At 35.1% G+C, this 18,291-nt stretch overlaps 1 pseudogene; it reads left to right on the top strand.

Moving 5' to 3' along the window:
- The first annotated feature begins 228 nt into the window (after positions 1 to 228).
- Positions 229 to 3,615, top strand: LOC145640317 (putative 12-oxophytodienoate reductase 11; annotated as a pseudogene).
- The last annotated feature ends 14,676 nt before the right edge of the window (positions 3,616 to 18,291 follow it).

Below are 18,291 nucleotides of genomic sequence, written 5' to 3'. Positions count from 1 at the left end.
AGAGAAAAAATTTTAGAGCCACCATTCAATTATTCTTTTGGCCCTACCAATACACCAACTAATTAACTCACCTATAAAGTATTGGCTCCATAAACCTTATAAATTTCAGTGAATTGATATGATTCATCATATTCATATGTTTGTAGAAAATAATAATACGAAGTAAGAAAGAAAATTAAGAAAATAGCTTTAGTTTATGCAATTATCCCTCTCATGACCCCTTATCAAATGGGTAACTTCCATCTTTCTCATAGGTGAGCTTAATAATTCATTTTGATTTTAATTTGTTTGCATTGTTGTATAATTAAGAAGAATTTATAGTTATACAACAATGATTTTAGATTTGCCATACTTATATATGACAATTAAGTTGATATTTTTTTATCATTGGGGTTGTTTTAGCGCCATTGACTCGACAAAGGTCGTATGGAAATGTTCCTCAACCACATGCAATTCTATATTACTCCCAACGGGCATCAAACGGTGGTATGCTCATTACTGAAGCAACTGGAGTTTCTGACACCGCTTAAGGGTATGTCTTAGGTCGCTAGCTTTAGCTCCACACTCTTTAGTGACAAAAGAATCAAAACGTTCTTCCCTAAGCTTTAAACCTATTTTATTGTGCAGGTACTCAAATACACCTGGTATATGGACAAAAGAGCAAGTTGAAGCATGGAAACCAATTGTTGATGCTGTGCATGCCAAAGGCGGTATATTTTTTTGTCAACTATTACATGTTGGACGAGTTTCTAATGAAGGTCAATAGCTAAACCCTACTCTTTTTTTTTTCTTTTTTTTTTTTAAAAAAATTATTATCTCAAGTTGCTAAATATAAAACATTAGGCAATTATATTATTGATCAAGCAATTATATAATTGATCTTTCTCAAATGTAAAGAATTGTTAGCATATAAATGGATAGAATGGTATTACAAACAAAGATTTAGAGGTGTTCTGATAATTAATTTCTACAGTTGGATTAAATTCTCAATAACTAACTAACTAACTTTCTCATGTTACGTGGTTTTGTTTTAATTTTTCTCTTATTTTTCATCTTGGAAAAGGGACTTAATACATTTTACTATTCATTTTACTATTCATTTTACTTACTCTCATAATGACTTATGTAGCTTCGCATCAAGTATTTATTGACTTTATCTCATATTTAGGTTGTGTTGTCATTGATTGAACATTTTATATTTTTTTTCAATTTTCTTTAAGTTGATTGTTTTTGGTTGGTTTATGCAATGATCACTTTACTTGTGCTTCGTATTTTGTTTCCCTATTTATTCAGTATTCACTTGTGCTTTGTATTTATCCCTAGCTTTTTCTAACTCAAATCTTCTTGTTGCTAGGTTTCCAGCCAAATGGCCAAGCTCCAATCTCTTGCACTGATAAGGCTTTAACACCAACAGCTGAAGGTCCAAATTTTCGACCCCAAGGCGACTAACAACGGATGAGATACCTTTGGTGGTGAATGATTACATACTTGCTGCTAGGAATGCCATAGAAGCTGGTAAGTATTCGCTCAATCAACCTGAAAATATGTCGTGGGAGGTTGTACCTTCGAGTATGTGTTCTAATCATGCCAAGATGGTAGCATTTTATCATTATCTTAAGCAAGGAATTACTTGTTATAACCTTTAATATTTTCTTCATTTTTCTTTTAATGTATCATAAAGACTTTTACACTATTGACATGATTTTCTTTGACCATTATCTTTTATGATTTTTCCATAAAAAAAAACATATTTTTGTGGATCAAGTTAGATTTGTCTCGAATTTTATTTTTTAGGTATCATCTTTTTATACTTTTCACAGTAGTGTAATTAATGATATTAATAGTCAAAGTAATGTTCGGAGTATAAGATAAGCAAACGTGAAATCAGTGCAATAAAAAAACAGAGGAAATATTATTCATATCTGTATATGTCTATCTTTATTTAAGTGATGATAAAATGCTTACAAAGCCAATCAAATACTACGTATAATTTAAGCCTTTTCTTTTTTTTTTTTTTGACAAAAATTTAAGCCTTTTCTTATGGCATTGAGAATGTCCAATTGTCCATGATGAACCCTCCGTGACCTAACAAGCTTATATAAGGTGCAAGTCTTGGAGGAGAGAACAGGCGCGAGGAAGAATATACTAAGAGTATTTTAAGGGTTAAAATGGATTCAATTCAATCATTAACATTATCAAGTGTTTGGTTTGGTTAGAAGGGGCTAGGTAACAATTACCATTACCTTTTTCCTCTCATTTGTTACCTTTCAAAAATAAAGAGAGTGAGGTTTAAGTGATTCATTTCCATATTTAAAACCAAACAAATAAAAAGAAAACGGTTAAATGATTCATTTCTTTCTCCTTATTTATTTTCTTTCCACTCCATTATTTCTAACTTACATACCAAAAGCCTCTAAGGGTTTATATCATTTTTTATTGAGTTATATTTTGTATATAAAATATTAGTTGGGCACAAAGCCATAAAGGCATTGTTTCCTTCACCTAATTTTAGTTGTCTAAATTAAAACTTATAATACACATTTTCTTTATAAGAGATGATAAATTCATTCCAATGTCATAAAGAAGTTTCGTAGGTTGGAATAATTTTGTTTGTTTTCACTATGTTTTATAATGTTTGGCCTTATAAGATGTTGGCTTTCGATTTTGGTCTATTCATATAGATTTAAGTGTCCGATTTTACTTTCAACAACTTTTTCAATGATATGATGTCTTTGATATAGCAGTGCGTAATAAGGTGAAATATCACCCATATGTGATGGACTGATGGTCAAATAAACATGGTAGTTAATGAGGTCTTGATCATTTGAAATTCCAATTTTTACTAAGGCTAATGCAAGAAGTGAAATTTCATTCTTGTAAAAGGTATGATTTTATGTTTTCTTTGTCTCATGAACTAACTAAAGCTAATCTTTTATAGGTTTTGATGGTATTGAAATCCATGGTGCTTTTGGATACCTTATTGACCAGTTTATGAAAGACAAAGTAAATGACCGAACAGATTATATATTATGGTGGATCTATAGAAAACCGTTGTAGATTTGCTCTAGAAGTAGTTGAAGCAGCAGTGAAGGAGATTGGTGCAGGTAAGGTTGGGTTTCGAATGACTCCCTTTGCTGATTTTATGGAAGCAGGAGACTCAAATCCCGAAGCTTTAGGCGTATACATGGCTAACGCCCTGAACAAGTTTGGAATCCGATCCTTTATTTCCACGTAATTGAACCGAGGCTGACTTCCATTGGCGAGGTTAAGGAATCTCTACATAGTTTACTTCCCATGAGGAAGGCTTTCAATGGCACTTTCATTGCTGCTGGTGGTTATAAAAAGGATGACGGAAATAAGGCTGGGATAAAGGATGACACCGATCTTGTAGCTTATGGTCGTTTGTTTCCAGCCAATCCGAATTTGCCCAAAAGATTTGAGCTTAATGCGCCTCTAAATAAGTATAACAGGGATACGTTTTACATTTCTGATCCGGTTGTTGGATACACTGACTATCCATCTCTTGAAGGGACAATCAGTGGCGGATCCAGGATTTTCGAGATGATGAGTCACCATCAATTATCAAAAATGAGGTTTCGGTTGCAATATTGGTAACGGTCATGAATTGCAATAACGAAAATGATGCGGTTATCACGAAACGGGTTGCGGATGTCGTGTCTAAATTTTAATTAGTAATTTGATATTTTATATATATTTTAAAACCATATTCTATGGTCTATTATTATTTCTCTCTCCTCTTTTTTTGTGCCCATTGATCATTTTGGCACTATTCATTATACACATTTGACTAATGTTTATGAATTATGCACGTATTAAGAAAAAATAAAGTTTTATGGGTAATTATTGAAATCGATTCAATTAGTAGATTATTAATATTAAAAATATATTTATTTTATCAAAGTTTTACCTCAACATGTGTGTCATGTTATTATGGGATACTTAAAAACAAACATAAGGAGTATTAGGCAAAACCACCCAAGCAGCTTACAACTTTACAAGTAGGAGTACTAATTTCTAAAGCCAAAAGAAGGAAAAAAAAAAGTGTATCAAAATGTAAATGTCAGAATTTTAAAAGCTATTGCGTAGTAAGAAATAACTTTAAATTCCTACTCTACTCCACATTTGGTACTTTTTCCTATGCTTTCAAAATACATTAAAAAAAGTTTTGCATTTTAAATTAAATAAATAGTGGAGTGGAGGTTATGGACCTATAAGTCTTAGACACCTGTCCTACACCTATTCTAAAACTCAAATATTGCATCATCTATTCATCTTCTACCGTTCTACCCTATACTTCAAAGATCTCAGCCATGGAGCCACTGTAAAAGAAAAGGAGGAAAGGCTAAAATTTCATTTCATTTTTTGATGCTGCTGGTGCACGTGCATCACCATGCACACATGTAGCTCCGCCCCTGGGGACAATGTAGTTCAGACACCATAATTTACATCTATATATGTTGTTCCTGGTCAATTTAAGCTTGATTTGGCTCTAAATAAGTATCATATAGATACATTTTTTTTAAAAACATGTGTGATCCTGTTGTTGGCTACATTGATTATTGATTCCTTGAGATCGATGCAATGTAGACCAAACACAAAAATTTGTAATAATGGGTTTTTTTTTTATTATTCAATAAATTTGTGAAAAGTATAATCAATTGTTTGTATAATTGTTAGGTTCAAAGAGAGCCACCAAGTGTATAATAAGATGTAGATGGTACTCATCATGTTGATTACTATTAGGAAAGATATGATAATGCGATGTGGCAATGGGGCTTCCTCTGGTCGTGGGCAGGGCACTCAAGTCAAAGCTAATGCGACCCCTCCCGCGGCTGCCCCACCTGATCTGGCTGCTCTCGGTTTTTCCCCTGCTGCTGCTCAAATTCCACCCCTCTCTGCCGAGCAGTGGCAGGCGGTCATGGCTGTGATGGGTAATTCCCAACCTCCACCCAACCGTGTGAATGATAAGTGGATAATTGACACGAGTTGTTCTCACCATGTAACCGGAAATATTTCATACTTGGTGAATGTTCGGGATGTGTCACCTTGTAATGTTGGCCTTCCGGATGGTCAGAATGTTATTGCTATGAAGGAGGGGGTTGTCAAATTAACTGACAAAATTACTCTCCACAATGTTATTTTTGTACCTAAATTAAATTGCAACTTAATTTCGGTTTCACAATTGTGCTCCACTAGCTATTGTGAAGCCATAACTAACTCTATTATATGTACTATACAGGACCAACGCACGAGGGAGGTGATTGGCACGGGTGATCTAAGGGATGGACTATACTATTTTCGAGAGGAGGCATCCATAGCGGCCGTTTCTATTGAAGACTCGTCCACATTGAAGCTTTGGCATAGACGTTTGGGGCATCCTTCCGAGAAAGTTGTAAAACTCCTTCCTTTTCTTAGAAATTCTAGGGGTCATTTAAATAAAGATTGTGAAGTATGTCATCATTCTAAACACACTAGGGACAGATTTCCTTTAAGTGAAAATAAAGCTTCTCGTATTTTTGAAATAGTTCATTGTGATTTATGGGGGCCATACAATGAACCCTCTTATTGTGGAGCTCATTATTTTTTGACATTAGTTGATGATTATTCTCGTGCTGTTTGGATATATTTGTTGATTGATAAAACAGAGGTGTTTAAGATGTTTATGTCCTTTATAGCCATGATTGATAGACAATTTTCCCAGAAAATAAAAATAGTACGAAGTGATAATGGTACTGAATTCTTTTCTTTGAAAAATTATTTTTTGGATCAAGGCATTCTATTTCAAACATCTTGTGTGGGAACTCCTCAACAAAACGGGAGGGTAGAGAGAAAACACCAACACATTCTTAATGTTGCTCGTGCCCTTCGATTTCAGGGGGCTTGCCAATTTATTTTTGGGTAGAGTGTGCTCTTGCGGCAGCCCATCTAATAAATAGAATACCATATGCTCTTCTTAACAATAAAACCCCTTATGAATTGTTATTTGGTACTCCACCTTTTCTTAGTGAGTTGCGTGTGTTTGGGTCATTATGTTTTGCTCATAATCAAAAGGCAAAAGGTGATAAATTTGCGAGTCGTAGTCGTAAGTGTGTCTTTGTCGGTTATCCTTTTGGGAAAAAGGGATGGTATTTGTATGACTTAGATAACAAGGATTTTTTTTGTCTCAAGGGATGTTCAATTTTATGAGTATGTGTATCCCTATTTGGATGCCGAAAGTACAAATATTGATACTTCAACTCCTAGTATGGATTCTAATGTTGGCATGGGAGATGACTTGGATCTTTTATATACTCTCGGGAAAGGCTATACTACATTCGATGATGCGCCGCCTGTGGATGATGTGCCCACATTGCAGCCGACTGCCGAGGCCACCATCCAAGCAGAGCCAAATGTAGCAGCCACGACACCTGAGGCTATGGGGCGTGGCTGTCGAGAAAAATTCGCCAACAGCAAATACAAGGATTTTGTGACTCACACACAGGTTACTCGAAATAGTCCATCTCCTTCACCTGCTCCAGTTGTCTCACCTCCCTCAGGTATGCCGTATCCTATAGCACATTATGTTAGTTGTGATAAGTTTTCTGCAAAACATCGAAATTTTGTTGCAGCTATCACAACAGGAAGAGAGCCTCGTTCCTTCAAAGAGGCGATGCAAGATGGAGATTGGAAAATAGCCATGAAAGAAGAAATGATTGCCCTTGAAAATAATGGCACGTGGACCTTGAAGAAATTACCTCCCGGGAAAAAGGCTCTTGGTAGCCAATGGTTGTACAAAATTAAGTACAAATCTGATGGTAGCATTGAGCGATTAAAATCTCGATTGGTTGTTTTTGGTAATCATCAAACCGAAGGCATTGACTATGATGAAACATTTGCCCCGGTGGTCAAGATGACAACAATTCATGCCTTTCTTGCTATAGCCGCTTCGAAAAATTGGGAGCTACATCAAATGGATGTGCACAATGCTTTCCTCCATGGTGATTTACATGAGGAAGTATATATGAAACTTCCTCCGGGCTTTACTTCTGATGAGCCGGGTCTTGTTTGTCAACTCCGAAAATCTTTATATGGTCTCAGACAAGCTCCTAGGTGTTGGTTTGCCAAGCTCACCACTGCTTTGAAAAATTATGGTTTTGTACAATCTTACCCGAACTACTCTATTTTTACATATACCATGGGGTATATTCAACTCAACGTTCTTGTTTACGTTGATGATTTAATTGTGGCCGGAAATAATTCAAATGCTATATCATTATTCAAGCATTATTTGAGTTCTTGTTTTCATATGAAGGACTTGGGGGTACTCAAGTATTTTCTCGGCATTGAAGTGGCTAGGAGCACTACGGGGCTGTTTTTAAGTCAACGTAAGTATGCTCTAGACATAATTTCGGAGAAGGTTTTAATGGGGTTGAAGCCTGCGCACACCCCAATGGAACAAAACCATAAATTAGCTCGAGCCACTAGGCCTCTTCTCACGGACCTTGCTGCGTATAGGCTCCTTGTTGGGCGTTTGGTTTATTTGGGAGTAACTCGCCCAGACTTAACTTACTCGGTGCACGTTTTGTTTCAATTCATGAAGGCACCGAAACAAGAGCATTGGGAGGCTGCAATGAGAGTGGTGCGTTACCTCAAATGCACTCCGAGTCAAAGAATTTTACTAAGGTCGGATAGTGAGCTCACATTGCAAGGGTAGTGTGACTCCGACTGGGCAGCATGCCCTCTCACTCGGCGTTCTCTGTCAGGGTGGCTGGTCTTCTTGGGCAAATCACCAATTGCGTGGAAAACAAAGAAGCAAGACACGGTTGCCACTTCTTCTGCCGAAGCTGAATATAGGTCGATGTATGGTATCACTTGTGAAATGAAATGGTTAAAAGGCTTGCTTTTAAGGTTAGGTGTTCAACATCCTCGAGCCATACCTATTTTTTGTGATAGTCAAGCGGCTATTGATATTGCTCAAAATCCCGTGTTTCATGAGCGCACTAAACATATTGAGGTGGATTGTCACTTTGTCCGAGATGCTATTCAAGAGGGCCTTATTACTATTACTCATGTGCGTACAAATGAGCAATTGGCCGACATCTTTACAAAGGCCTTGGGTAGGACACAATTTGAATATCTTCTAAGCAAGTTGGGCATCTTTAATCCAAGTGCTCCAACTTGAGGGGGGGGGTATTAGGAAAGATATGATAATATCTTTACAAAATATTATGTGATTATGCAAGATATATTTTCTAGTTTATCTTAGCAAAAGATAATTAGTTTCCTAAGTTAGATAAGTTTTGGTTTCCTTGTTGCTCAAGGAGAAATCTTGTATAAATATTGATGTTGGTGGAATAATATGATCAAGAAATACAATTCTAATTCTTCTATATTATTCTCTCAAGATTGTCAATTACATTCTAAGGAATATCCTCCAAGTATCTTTGATATATGGATATAAAAATATCATAGTAGTAAAGCTCATTATCATTAATCATTAAATTTTTAATTGTGGTCACTTATACATTATACATTATGTCCTATATGTCATTTGTATATGTGTTAGTAAAAAGATTGCGAATTAAAAGTAAATAAGGTTGTGTCCTGCATGTGTTGTTATTTGACTTGTATGCCCATTGATGCATTAGATGTAGATTTTGTGCCCATGCCAGCTTTTTATTGCAAAAATCGTATATATACTGGGAAAATATAAGTTAATTTGCCAGATAAACGATTTTTTTTTAATCTGATGGCATTTTTGTAAATATATTGAAAAAACAGGGTCATTTTATTCAGTACTTTTGGCGAGTTATCCAATTACAGTTTGCAACTTGCTTTTACTGTTTGGTGAGGAAATTACACATGTACCCCTCAACTAGTACATGAAAAGACGCATATACCCCTCCACTGGTACTTGAAAAGACAATTATACCCCCAGATTTGTTTATCTGGGGAATTAACTGGGTATCCCTCATATATACATCTAGTTTGTTACTTTTTACTCCCTCCATTTTTAAATACTTGCTCCATTTCTATTTTTTGCACTATTCATTTGTCCTACTTTGACTAATGTTTGTGATTTATACATAAGAAAAAATATAGTCTTGTGGGTACTTGTTGGAATCATTTCAATGAATTGATTATTAATTTTCAATTGTTAGAATTTATACTTATTGGTAATTAAAGATATTAGTGATCAAAGATTAGCATCGGCATGCGTGTCCAAGAGAAATGAAGCAAGTATTTAAAAACGGAGGGAGTACTTTGTAATTTCAACAAGTCTTATGTAAGGCGGGTGTACGTTAATTTTATTGTAATACTGTCAGTTTGAGGGGTAACTTTAACTATTTTAATGTTAAATTTAACCACTTAAATGGTAACTTTTACTTTGTTGTTTGTTTGATTTTTATTTTAATGTGTAATATCTTATAGATTCATAATCTATAATATTATTAAAAGTTTAAAACTCATGGGGACAACATGCTAACGACATGTGTCACTCATATGTCACATGTGCACTACATGTCATCCTATGTGTCATCCCTCTTCTCTCACCATATTGAATTGTATTAATGTTTAATCTCTTTAACAAAAACTCTTCATTGGTCTAACTTTAATGCTATATAATAAAGTAGTATTTAATTTAATTGAAAAACTTTTCATATTGACCTCTAATTACATTTTCATTTAGTTATTAATATTGTTCAACATTAACTCTTCTAAATTAATTTAATCAAACTTATAATTTATGATGATCCAGGGCATCGCCCGGGTCAATAATTAGTTACATACTATAAAGGCTAATATTATTAATCTAATAAAATTATAAGTTTTTTGTAAGATAAAATTTACTGATTTTTCACCAAATATCCCTAAACCCATGAAAATTTTTAAGTTCACCATATACACTTGAGTTTCACAAAATTGTCACCATACGCTCTTAATGATTAACGGCAGTTCAATCCATTAGTCATTAAGGCTAATTATTCCATGTGACAGCATATGATTGGTGTTTATTAAATTAGTAAATTAATTATTTTAAAAAAAATTAAAAAATAAACCACCAATCAACCTTCCCTTTTCTACTACCACCGGCGGCTAGCCCTTCACCGGTGAGCGTCGAGCGCCCTCTTGTCGCTGGTTCAGTCCTTCCGCCACCGACAACCCTGTAGGGAATATTTCAAGCATTACCCCAAACTTGAACCCCACTGTGATCATACACTAAAGTACTGTGGCATCCAAAGGGAAGGAAGCTAGAGCAAAAGAGTCGCCAACAAGTTTTAGGAACTTGTAAACCGTTCACGAAGTGAAGGTTACACCCCTTAACGATCCAGGAGATCGTCAACTCCAATAGGTCTGGAACCATGACTGGTAGTTCGGGGATAAAGGTACAAATCAAACCTAAAAGAGATTGAACCTGCTCTAATAGTAGGCCTCTACTTTATTCTGATCGTATTCTTGTGCACTTTCTGACTAACATGCAATCAATAGGATTAACCCTAAACTTGTTTATTTATGTTGGTTTAATATTAATGCACAAATAAAACTATTATTGGCGATCACTTGAATTATAATCAAATTAACCCTAAACAAGATTATTAATTATCTTATTACGCATGATTACAAGTACAAATTTCCTTTAAACATGCATAAAAGGCGTGATCAAGCAATAACAAATAAAAATCATCAAGCAACATAATAATAATTACAACAATAATAACAATAATAATCATAATCACGTTCATGTTAAAAATAATAGCAAGATCCTAGGCATGATACTAATATGATTAATAACAAACCCTAGCATGTCACTAAACAGTAAAAATCAAAGCTTTAGCCCTAACATGATACTAACATGAATATTAGGAAAGAGAAAAGGAAGCATCACAATTGTCATAATTGATATTAGAAATTATAGTTATTACCCTAAACATGATACTAGGAAGCAATAAAACATCCTAACACTATACTAGGAATCATAATAACAACCTAGACATGATTTCTAAATCATAATATCAATAAATCAATTAAAGCACTTACTTGAATGTCTCGTATCTCTTTCTAATAACAAAATACACACGTTAGTAACTTCAAGGAAAATATAAAACAAACAATTAAATTAAATAATTGAAAGCGAGATTTGGGACCAGACCCTCAGAAATTAAAATCTTTCACGTCTAGGGCGAAGGCAAATTCGAACTTGGCTAGGTATTTCTAGATCTTGTGAATGCGGAATTTTGTTTGCAAAAGGCTAGTTTAGAAAAGAGAGAGAGAAAAAGCTTTCGCTTAGAGAAAGAGAAGAGAATTAGAGAGTTGTTGATGGAAATTGATGATTGAAAACGGAGGTTTTAGGAGGCTATATATAGAGAAAATCAGCCGGATATGATAAAAAACGAACCAGAGTTTCAAAAAGAATAAAACACGATCGCAGCGCCAAGCATGCGCCTGTCGCCAAATGACAGATCTGGCGCTAGACGCTGAAATCCAGTTTTCCACGCGTTTTCATATTTTGATAAAATTTAAGCGTACGAGAGGGCAAAACTGTATTTTCTTTAAAAACACTTCTTTTATTCTGATTAAAACTCTTAAAAGTCAACAAAAGTCAATTTATCAATGCTAATTAAATTAGGAATGGAAAGAACCTTCTAGAAGAATCTAGAGGACTATAATCAATTCTAATCACATAGGAATGATAAATCAATATTAGGCGCTCCTCTAGATCATTGGGCCGCATATAAATATCAAACCGGACCCAGTTTAGTAATTTGGCCATAACTTCCTCATTATTCATTGGAATTGGGCTTACAATATATTGTTGGAAAGATTTTTTTGAACCCGACCTAACTACACCATTATTGGATTCTTGCCATGGACCAAACTAAAGTGTATTGGCTGTTTTATTAAAATAGGTTTTCAAAAAAAGAGTGAAAGAAAAGAAATAAAAACTATCCGCAACACTAGACTTTCCATACTTTCACTTCATTCGATCATGATTCGACGCGAAAGGTACTCATCACTGAGTTTGGTTTTGGGGAGATAGAAATGGGTGTCTACAAACCCCAACTAACGTCCCTACCCAACCCCGACACTACCAGAACCCGTACATACTTTCTCATTCCTTTGGCACAAGCACTTCCGCTTCATGTACTCCCGCGCCGATGTCGGACGTTGTCCATGCCTGCTTCCTCCTACAATTGGCGTCACATGTCATCCCTCAGACCGTTGCCCTCTCACTATTTCCCTTAAATCATCATCTCAAAACCCCAAAATCGAAAATTTAAACCCTAGAATTTTAAAATTTTCGAGTTTTAGGGTTTTGGGATGATGGTTTAACAGGGGTAATTAAGTGGAGATAGTATAAGGAGGTACAAGATAGCTTCGCCGGCGCAAGAGATGAGGTTTTGGCGCCGGCTGGGCGGCGAAGGGAGGGGAGAGAGGTATTTAACGAGTGGAGGGAATGGTTTTAGGGTGGGGAGAAGGTAGTTCGAGGAAGGACAAAAATCGCTATGGTTTTAGGGTGGGGAGAAAGGTGGTTCTAGGAAGGACAGAGACCACTACTAAAAATGAAGGTTTTTGCGACCGTCGCAAGTGGTCGCTGAAAATAGGTAAAACGGTCATTGAAAATATTAACGACCGTCGACGGTCGTAACCTGATGGTCGTAATTTACTTGGTCGCAAAAAAAAAAATTACAACCATTTGCTAGCTGGTCGCAATTTTTTTTGCGATCGTTTCCCTAACTGATTTTCAACGACCAATAAAAAAACGGTCGCAAATATTAAGTTTAGCAACGGTTTTTAGCGGTCAATAAAATATAAAAATAAAATAAAAAAATGGTCCCAGCCATATTAAGTTTAGCGACAATTTTTAGCGGGCTCAAAATGAGCCTCACTATCTGCATATTTCACCTAGCCCCCACCGAAAATTCCCACCTGTCGACACCTAAAAATGTCTCCCCAAAACCAAACCCGATGATGAACACCTTTCACCGCTATTATTGGTTGGGTTGAGTATTTAATCTTTGGAGTGCTTTATTCCATGTTCTATCTAATACATTTCATAAACCAATCCATTTCCTAGCTCATTTCCCTAAACCATAACTTGTTATCCACTTTTCGTGTCCACATCGCAAAACCAAGAGAAACTGATTTTTTGGTCTTATAATTTTGATCCAATTATTATTTGGTTGGATAGGCCTTGAAATAAGCTTTCCAACCAAAAATCTTAAGCCCAATTCCGAGCCATAACGAAAAAGATATGAGCAAAACACTAAACTCGGCCAAAAACCGATACGCTTCTACTAAAACGGCCAAATGTTAAAATATACCAATCATTTGGACTTGATTATAATTGTGTTGTAAAGTATACTTGATAAGATTTCCAATGATATATAATATTCCTTATTCCAAGTTACGGATCAAAAGTTATGATGATTTTAAAAACGGGTAAAAAACTGGAATCACCGCGTACAATATAAAAGCACGATGTCACGGTGCCTGATGTCGTGGCACGGTGCCTGGTATCGTGACACGGTACTTTACATCGTGTCACGGTGCTATTTTCGAAACTTTTTTGCGTCAAATTCCACTGTGGCACGGAACCTGTTGCCGTGACACGATGCCTGCTGCCGTGACACGGTATTTCTCACCATGTCACGGTGCTTTTTCCGTGTAATTTCCGCGTTTTCGCATACAGTGACATGGTGTACTGTGCCGTGTCACGGAATTTTCTCGTGTCTTTTCCGCGTAAACCCTTCACGCGTTTTCACTTCCCGTAGGTCAAATATGTCCCGCGTCACTCCAATTTTCCCCGCGTCACGGGATTTTTCCCCGTCTGACGGTGCCTGTCACCGTGTCACGGTGTTCTCTGCCGTGTCGCGGTGTTAATTTTTAGGTTTTTTATCTTTTTAGGGTTCTGTGTGTTCCTTCTACTCATTTTCCCTATAAATACCCCATCCTTTCTGCAGTTCGGGGCATCAAATCCTTCTCTCTTTCTCTCTTTTACATAAAAAATTATTCTCTTCTCTTTCTCTCATATTCTAAGCTTTAAACCTATGTTCCTAATTACACCATTCTTCCCTTAAGCACTCCAAGGAGTCCATACGACACCCGAGGTTCTGTCCTTAAACCAAGGTGTGAAAGTTACAAATAACTGAGGGTTTGGACCAAATCAAATCTATATTTATTTAATTTAATTTCCATTTGATTTATATTTTAATTGAAGTTACTAACAGTTTATTCATGATGTAGCAATTCAAGGAAATGCGGAAAGTGAGTAATTAATCACTTGATTACTTTTTTATTTATTTTTTTTATTGCTTGTATCATGATTAGATTTATTATTATTTGATTTGACTAACAATTTTTTGTTGAATTGCTTCCAGTATTAATGTTTATTTTATTATATTTTATGATCACCATATTACATGTTTAAAGGGAATATGTAATTGAAAATCACGCCTAATAAGATAATTTGGACAACCGGTTTAGGTTCCTTTTTAATCTTGTTGTTTAATCAAGTGATCACTAATATATTAGAATTATATGTTGCATTAATATTCAACCATTTTAGCCTAATAATAGTTTGGAGCAAATTGAATCTTAGTTTACATGCCTTTGAGATCGTAGGAATCACTTTTCACTATAAGAATTGAGTAGAGGCCAATACGGGCGAATGTGACTCCATGACTCACTTCGTACCATCATCTCCGATCCTCCTTTCGTGGTTCCGAAACCATACGGAGTTAGTAATCTCATGGATTATGAATGGGGTGTAAACTTCACGGGTCAATTGTTGTTGCCTTTCGTTATCCCTTAATCGTGGTTTCCTTTTATGATCCGTGAACGGTTTACAAGTTCCTTAAAAACTTGTTGGCGGCTCCCTACTTTATTTGTCCCTAATCGTATTATGTCAATTCCCACTTCCTATGAGTGCCAAGCATATTCACACATGCTTTAACGTAGGCGCACTTCGAACGACGCCTACACCACCCAAATCAACTCTACCCACCACCACCACCACCGCACACCTTAAATAATCTCCACTCACCACCACCAGCCACCCTAATTCACCTTTAACCAAAAAAAATTATAAAAAAAAATAACCCACGAAACTAAACCAACAAAATTGTGAAATTAAATATAAAATCAAAAATTCATATGGATATCAAACCCAAAATAAACGAAAAATGAGACAAAAAAATCAAACAAAATAACGAAATAAAATAATAAAAAAAATTATCGAATTTAATAAAAAAAAAACGGATAAAAAAATCACAAAAATTAAACAAATTTATCATGAACATCAAACCCAAAATGACAAAACTTATTCATCAAAAATCAAATAAAAATTAATGAAAATCAAACTAAAAGCATACTAAACTCCTGATTCAAACAAAAGAGAAATAAAAATCACAAAAACGAATAATAACAAAAATTAACGAAAGTCAAACAAAAACCAAACATGGAAATTCGGGGGGGAAAAAAAGCCAAAATATCCTGAAAAATGAACATACCTTTACAAATATTTCATCCTCTTTTGGTTTATATGGTCAAATTCGACCATCATGAAAACTCAGATCTGGAATTTTCATGGTTAAATTTGTCGACCATGAACACCAGAATTTGTTTGTTCGTTGCTCAGACCCATGGACAAAAATCCGAAAAGGAACAAAGAAAGTGTGAGTGAAGTAGACTCCGGTGGTAAGAGAGAGAACAGAGGAATGAAAAAAGAGAAAGGGTGGCGTAAGAAAACAGAGGGAGAAGGAAAGAGAAGCGAGAGAAAGAAAAGAGAAAGGAAAAAGTTGTAGGGATGTAGCGACGTTCAGAAAAAAGAGGGAGGAGGAAAGAGACAAAAGAGAAAGAAAAGAGAAAGGAAAGAGGTGATGTAGCGGCGTGAGAATGAATGTTAGGGTTAGGGTGAATTGGGTACCCTTATATACCGTATTTTTTTTTTAAAATAATGGTATTACGACCATCAAAAGTGGTCGCGTTTAATGGTCATAATAGGTTATTTTTATTTTACAATTATTTTAGACATGTATTTTTTTTTTAAAAAAAATTGTTTAAATACTCTTACGATCGTTTTTTTGGAAAAAAAACGGTCCAATTATGTGGCCGCTTATAAAACGATCGCAATATTGCGACCCTTTTTTAAAGGGTTGTAGATTGCAACTTTTGCAATTGTTTTTATGAAGGTCGTAGATAAACGGTCGCAATTTGGAAAAAAAATTAGTAGTGGGCGGCGACGGCTTGGGATAAGGGGAGAGAGAGGGTGGCCACTGACACTGAGAAGACGTTGGTCGCCGGTGGGGTTAGGGGCAAAGGGGTGGGTTGGCATGGGAGTGGTGGTGTGTTGGGGAGAGTGGTTGGGGGTTTGGTGTTTATTTAATTTGTTTTTTTTTGTTAAATAAAATTATAATAAACATGAACCAATTAGAATATGTCATGTGGCATAATTAGCCTTAATGACTAAAGGAGTTGACGTCCGTTTGTCTTGGGTATTTGATGAAATTTTTGTGCAAGTCATGAGTATATGCTGAATTTGAAAATTTTCATGGGTATATGATGAATAAAATAATAACTAAGCAGCATTTGGTGAAAAATCCGTAAAATTTATTATTAGAAATATAATAACTTTTGTAGTATATAATGGGCAACTTTAACTACTTTTATGATAATTTTAACACGTCTAACAATAAATTAACGTATACCTGCTTTTTTCGGAGAATTTATGTTTAATATTGTTGCTTTTGTTGTTGGTCCACTCATATAGATTATCAAAAAATAAAACAAGTGAGGGTCATGAGGGATTTAGGATGCAAAATTATTATGGAACTAGATTAGTCTCGTGCGATGCATTATTTGATCAAATAAATTTTTCTAAATTTAATTAATTTTTCATACCAAAATTAAAACAAAATTGTTATCAAAACATGAAACATAAAATATTTTTTTAAAAAATAAATCTCATAGAAAAATTAAATAATTAAATAGTATCCGAGGGAGACAAATTAAATTATTAATGTTAAATAGAATTGACCAATTTTCAAAATTTGATACTAATAATAATGTAATTGACCAGAGTTTTTAATGAAATAAATAAAAATCACAAAACGATGACATCATTTATAGTTTTGGAGGGAAAATATTTAATGACAACATGACATGTGTCCTATTTTAAGATAGTATGATGTCAGCGGTTCCTACTTTAGTATTAATTATAGATTGCTGTGTCGAATGAACATAGTTGCAACGAGGGCATGAAAAACCTTATTATTATGCTTCATGCTTATCTTATTATTGTATTCTTATCTAGGTTTTGATAGTGTAGAAATCCTTGTAGTTTACGGTTGTATCATTGACCAATTTCTAAATGACCAAATTAATGACCAAACATACCTGGTGGATTCTTTGAGAAATATTTGAAGCAGTTGTGAAGGATATATGGGTAAATAGAGTTGGGATTTGTATTTCTGTTTGCCAATTACATGGAATCAATTGATTCATATCCGGGAAATTACATTGTGTAGATAATTAAAAATGTCTCTTGAATTGAAACCTGATGATGAGTGAAAGATATCATAGTCAATTGGTTAGGGTAGAGCGTCAAAATAAAGGAGTGCATAATTTTATTTCTAAGGGCCTGTTGTGATTTACTGGATTGAGCTGAACTTAACTGAGCTAAACTGAAATGTTTATGAGAGAAGGAAATTTCACTACTAGAAAATAGTCAAATTCCGACGAAACATATCTGACGGACACGAAAATCCGTCGAAAAAAACAAAATTTCTTGCGGTTTTTATTTCCATCAAACATCTATCGTCAAAAATTTCATACAAAATTTTAATGGCGTTAAATTCTTTATATCCAATGGAAAATCCATCGAAAGTGTTATATTTTTTGACGGAATTATGTTTTTTTTTAAAAAAAAAAACCCAAAACCCTACTACGCCCTTCCCCCTCCCCCTTTAATTTCTCATTTCTCTCTCTCTCCGCCTCTCTTGTCTTTCTTTCTCCTCACCTCTCTTCCTCTCATCTTCCTTCTTCTCTTCTCACGTCCCTTCTTTTCTTGCCCCTCTCCTCTCTTCTTTTCTAGTTTTTCTCACGCCCCCCTTTCTCTGGTGGTGGGTTTAAGTCGATAACGATGATGGTGTAAAATAAGTTAATGGTTTTTAAGGTCAAATTCGACCATGAAAATGCTAGATCTAGAAATTTCATGGTCGAATTTGGCCTTATTAAACCAAATTCGAGGTGAAATTTGAAGCTAATTCGATTTTTAAGGTACGTTTTAAT

This window comes from Chenopodium album, chromosome 7, assembly GCF_948465745.1.
Source record: "Chenopodium album chromosome 7, dcCheAlbu1.1, whole genome shotgun sequence".
Taxonomy (NCBI): Eukaryota; Viridiplantae; Streptophyta; class Magnoliopsida; order Caryophyllales; family Amaranthaceae; genus Chenopodium; species Chenopodium album.
This window is presented reverse-complemented; position numbering and strand designations above follow the sequence as displayed.